We start from the raw sequence: 6,045 nt of genomic DNA, 5'->3' as shown, positions 1-6,045 counted from the left end.
TGAGTTATTTTTCTACCCTAACTTTATTGTGTTTTGGGTAGTTATCATTAGAACGGTACCAATAATTCAATTTCTTTTCTAGTGATATACTCAGAAGGAGTTATTCCTTGATGTAGTCTCAAGTATATAGAGACAAGTTTAGTATGTGAAAGTCTGGATAAGGCCATCTTATTTCTTTTATACAGGATTTTATTCATATTTCCTAGACGGCATACTAGGGAGTTTCAAATTGTTAAAGTATGTATGGGTGGTATCATGGTGGTATGGGACGCTAGTGATCCCTCACATATATTATCTTATGGGATAATTTGGGCTCAAGATTGTTGCTTTGCTTACATCACTTAGCATGTTGTCCTCAACATTCAAAGACAATCTTATTTTCTAAATTCATTAGAAGTTATAGTGTGGGCATTCTCTAGATAAACTACTTTTATCTATAGCCTGCATGTTTTGATTAGGGTAATCTCGTCGACATTTTCACTGGTTGAAATCTCTTTCTTTAGAGTTCAAACAAGTTTATCTTGTTGTATTCGAATAAAGAAATTTGGATTCTTCCTTTGTTGGCATTTCTTTCTCTAGTTTCGTACTTTAGGTGATTTATATAGTCAACTTGATTGTTTACTGATGGACATATGTGACTCATCGAGACGTTGATGACTCTCTATGTTGATATGGGTAACTCGAGACGTCGACTATTCTATATGCAGATGTGGGTATGTCGAGGCACCGATGAATCCCTGGTTTCTGCTGTTATAATGCCATGTTTTCCTATGAGGAAGTTACTTGGAATGTGAATTGCTCTAATCATCTGCAGTCTGATGGGCAAACAGAGCATATGAATTAGATTATAGTGTATATGATTCGTGCATATTTCTCTAGAAAATCATCATATTGGAAAAAATATCTTCCAATGATGGAATTTGCCTATAACAGTTTTAAATATATGGCTATTGGTTTTAGTCCGTGCATACTTATATATGGGTATCAACCCAGGGCACCTATTGATGTCGGTCTTAAGGACATCAAGCTTGATGCATCGAGGGATTTCTTGCGAGATATGCATTGCGAGATATGCAGGAAATGCTAACCGAAGCTCGGGATTCTATCAGGAGTGCTCAAGATAGGGCACGGTTTTATACTGATAGGGGACACTCATCTCGGTCTTTTGAACCAGGAGCGTTGTTTTATTTTAATGTTCCTAAAGATTCTCAGACTTTGTCAATGGAAAAATGCTCAAATTTATCTCCTAGATATTGTGGTCCATTTTCTAATTATACATCGGATTGGCACGGTTGCGTTTGAACTTAAAACTACCTCCACATGTTAGAGTTCATCCAGTCTTTTATATCAATTGATTGAAAGGGAAACTGGGAGAGGTGAGGATAATACAGTTACTCCTTAAGAACTCGTTGAAGTTGATTATTTATCCTATGTTCCACACATGAACCACCTGATAAGGTTCTTGAATTCAGGGAAAGGAAACTTTTTAGTTGACTAATACTTGAGGTTAAAATTAGGTGGAAAGATAGGAAAATTGAGTATTCGACGTGGGAGTCGGTTGAGATTGTTCAGCGCAGTTCTCCTTCTTTTCATTGCAAGAGTGTAATGTTTTGAGAGAGGGGAAGTATGTTATATGTACATTATGTGTGCTATGTTATATACACATTATGTGTGCATATACTAGGAGGCTAACCCACATTAGGCTTATGAGCATGGGAGCATGGGAACAAGCTCTAGTGGAGCATGGGTTAGGACTAACCTTAAGGGTTAAGGTTAGGGTCAGGCATCCAAGGGTCACACATGGGAAATGGAAAGTCAAGAGTCACTTGAGGTCCCTCCTATATAATAGGGGCATGGGGCACACTCAAGGGAGCTTGGGAGCTTGGAGGCTTGGGGGCTTGGAGGCTTATGCTATGGTCTTTTGTGTAGAGGTCCATATCTACTCATCTACCATTTCACACTATAGCTACATGCTATTGGATTGGAATTATACCTCTTGATGGTATGGGACATTAAGATAGAGGTATGATGTATTTCATTTATGATTCATGTGTGCATCCCTTGGGCTCAGGGGTGGTTGGGTGGTTGAGTTTATGCCTGATTTATGCATGTTTATGCATAACAATTATCTAGAGAGATCTTAGGGTTTTAACAATATATGAACGATGCAAGTTAGATATTCTTTTTATAGCACCTGTGCGAGACATTATTTGAATATCTCTATGACCTACATGAAAATCATCCCCTCCTCCACTCGGGATGATAGCAGCTACCTCACTACCCATAGGAACCAAGTATTTCCTTGAGGTTGATCAAGCTTGAGTGATGACCATTCTAAAATCTACGTGTAATGAACTATAACATTTCTCTTGTGTTCATACATCATTGTTTGTAACCTTTCAAGCACGTTATGATTTAAAGAAGGAATCCCATGAAAGGCCTTGAAATTGGTTTATCATTCTTTACCAGGGTATCCAAAGGTTGTTCGTTGATTCCCCGAATGAACTTGGCCATCAATTGTTCTTCATCTAGCGGTGGCGAGTATTTGAGGAGAAGAGCGAATGCCTGGTGATATTCCTCCGTGGTACGGTTTTTCTAGGTTAGTTCCAGGAACTTATTCATCTTTGTTTCCAGTAAAAATGCTCAAAAAGTTCCTAAAAAATTAGGAAAATTTTCTAAAATTTTTAGAAGTTCAGGGAATTCATTCTACCAAAAATATCCACCATAAAATATGTGGTATTTTTGTAAAAAATTCCATTAATGCTTGATTTAAACCATAAAAAATAGAGAAAAATAGCATTAAACTCACGGAATTCCCCCGCAATGTCGATTTGTCCATTGAATTGTAGTAACACACGTTCCAATCACCATATCGATAATCCACGTGCAATTCATCAACACAAATCAATAAAATAATATTTTATTAGTAAATATAAAATTTACTAAAAAAAATCAACAACAATTAAATAGAGATTGTTGTGATACCACTGTTAAAACCCTAAGATCTCTCTAGATAATTGTTATCAACAATTAAATAAAGATTGCTGTGATACACTGTTAAAACCCTAAGATCTCTCTAGATAATTGTTATGCATAAACATGCATAAATTAGGCATAAGCTCAACCACCCAACCACCCCCGAGCCCAAGGGATGCACACATGAACCATAAATGAAATACATCATACCTCTACCTTGATGTCCCATACCATCAAGAGGTATAATTCCAATCCAATAGCATGTAGCTATAGTGTGAAATGGTAGATGAGTAGATCTGCACAAAAGACCATAGCATAAGCCCCCAAGCCTCCAAGCTCCCAAGCTCCCTTGAGTGTGCCCCATGCCCCTATTATATAGGAGGGCCCTCAAGTGACTCTTGACTTTCCATTTCCCATGTATGACCCTTGGCCCTAACCTTAACCCTTAAGGTTAGTCCTAACCCATGCTCCACTAGAGCTTGCTCCCATGCTCCTATGCTCACAAGCCTAACGTGGGTTAGCCTCCTAGTATATGCACACATAATGTGTATATAACATAGCACACATAATGTACATATGACATATATGCCCCTCTATTATAAGTTCTTCTATTTCCTTGAGGAGAGGATGTTTAGCATGTTGGAATTCCACTCCATGGCAAGGTTAAAATGAGGAGACAAAGACTGTAACTCAACGGCAATATTATGCATATAGATTACAAATAAGGGAAGATACAAATGCCTACCTTCTACGTGGGTCGACTTTTGCAACACTACATTATTGATGCATATAGAAGCATGGAAGAATCAAGATTAGTATGGATATATAATAACCAGATAGTATTGTGTGGTGAAGTATACCAATGGCTTACAGATATGGTTAATATAAGCAATGGGGTCAATAGAGTCTTTGGGGGCATTGCTATGGACGTAGGATAGTTCTACCATCTACATATACTGGGGGGGCTCGATATATGCATCAATTGTATCAGGATCAATGGAAATTGTTAGGAAGATGGGTAAACCTGACCTCTTTATTACCTTTACTTGTTGCAATCCTAAGTGGGATGAAATAAGGAATGTTTTATTTTTGGGTCAGGCTACCCCAAGATCGACTTGACTTGATGGCACGAGTCTTCTATGAGAAGCATAAGAATATCAAGCAGTTATTGGTGAAAAAAACATTATTTGGAAGGGTAGTGGGATTTGTTTTTATTATTGAATTTCAAAAAAGAGGCTCGCCACATGCACATATATTATTGATATTGGAAAGTTGATGTAAACCTACTGAGATTGCTCACTATGATAAGTTGGTATGTGTTGAACTTCTAGATAAGGCGATGTTTCCTAAATTACATAACATAGTCAGTCATTGTAATGTCCATGGACCATGTGGGGAACTAAATATGTGCTCTTCTTGCATTATTTTAAGGGGAGTTACAAACATCGTTATCCTCAAAAGTTTTCTGAGACTACTGTCATTGATGATAGTGGGTATCCAACTTACATACGATGAGACGATGGTAGTTTCATCCAAGTAAAGGATCATACGGCAGATAGTCAATGGGTTGTTTCCATATAACCCTTTTCTCTCTTTGAGATACAAAGCCCATATTAGCATAGAAGTATGCTTTACCATTACAGCAGCACTGAAATATTTATGTAAGTATGTATACAAAGGACATAATAGAGCTACTATAGAGTTGTAAGATACACATGTAAGTAAGTATGTATACAAAGGATATGATAGAACTACCATAGAGTTGCAAGATACACATGTGGTTATTGATGAGGTTAGTTAATATCTGGATGCACGGTACGTGTCTCCGTCAGAGGCAAGTTGACGCTTATACTAATATGATTTGCATTACGAAAAGCCTGATATACAAAGGTTGCACATTTATCTTTCGATTTAAAATAATGTTATATTCAATGACCATGATGATTTGCGTGATGAAATTAGTTGCGTCGTGATAGAAACCAAAGTACTACTCTCATCGAACGGTTTAGAGCTAATCAATTGCATGTAGATCCAAATAGCTTGCTATATGTTCCCTTGCAACAAGTGGGTGTGAAAATAACTTGCTATATGCTGATTTCCCTACAAGTGGGTGTGGAATACAGCTCTTCGATCATGGACTAAAAGAAAAAGAGGAAATATGGTTGGACGTATGTATAATGTTAGCCCGAGTGCAAGTGAGCAAAACAATACTACCTACACATGTTACTCACAGTGTGTAAAGGTTGTAAATATTTTGAAGATGTACGAATAGTGAATGGATATTTGTATCCTTGTTTTAAGGGTGCATGTGAAGCTAGACGAATGCTAGAAAGTGATGAGGAGTGGTATATGTGTCTCCAAGAAGTTGCATTTCAGAAAACAGGATTCCAACTGCGTTAACTTTTTGTCATTATTCCTATTTTTTGTGAGCCTATATCTCCCGGACAGCTTTGGAACAAATTCTCTACCAAACTTTTAGATGATTTTTTTCATGGCTTACAGAGAGAAGGTGTACTGATGCAGGTTTTAGTCATTCTATAGCTAAGAATTGAGCTCTATTACACATGCAAGACCTCTTACAATAATATGGAAAATGACTACATGGTTTTGAAGGGTTTCCTCTTCCTAGATCAAGTGTTGCTACTGTCAACACAATGGTTTGCTAATGGAAGAGATGATGTTTGATTTTGTTTAACAAGCTCATTTGGGTGTTTCCATGAGAAGGAGTCTAAATAGTTGTTAATCAAGAGCATTCAATACCATCCTTGAGATCGTTTCTTTGAACAATGGTGGTGTTTTTTTCCTTGATGGACCAGCTGGATCAGGCAAAATATATCTTTATAATGCCTTGCTATCTCGATTACGTGGAGAAAATCAAGTTGCTTTGGCATGTGCATCCTCTGGAATAGCTACATTGTTACTTTCAACAAATGGACGTACTGCACACTCACGTTTCAAAATCCCATTGGTTCTCAATGCTTCTAGCACATGTGGTATCAAAGGTAATAGCCCATTGGACCAGGTGTTGAAGCTTGCAAGGTTGATCTTTTGTGATGAGGCTCCAATGAT

The sequence above is a fragment of the Cibotium barometz genome, chromosome 2 (assembly GCF_041138505.1).
Source record: "Cibotium barometz isolate CiBa-2024 chromosome 2, ASM4113850v1, whole genome shotgun sequence".
NCBI classification, from domain to species: domain Eukaryota; kingdom Viridiplantae; phylum Streptophyta; class Polypodiopsida; order Cyatheales; family Cibotiaceae; genus Cibotium; species Cibotium barometz.
The sequence above is the reverse complement of the archived record's forward strand: the minus strand, read 5'-3'. Positions refer to the sequence as shown.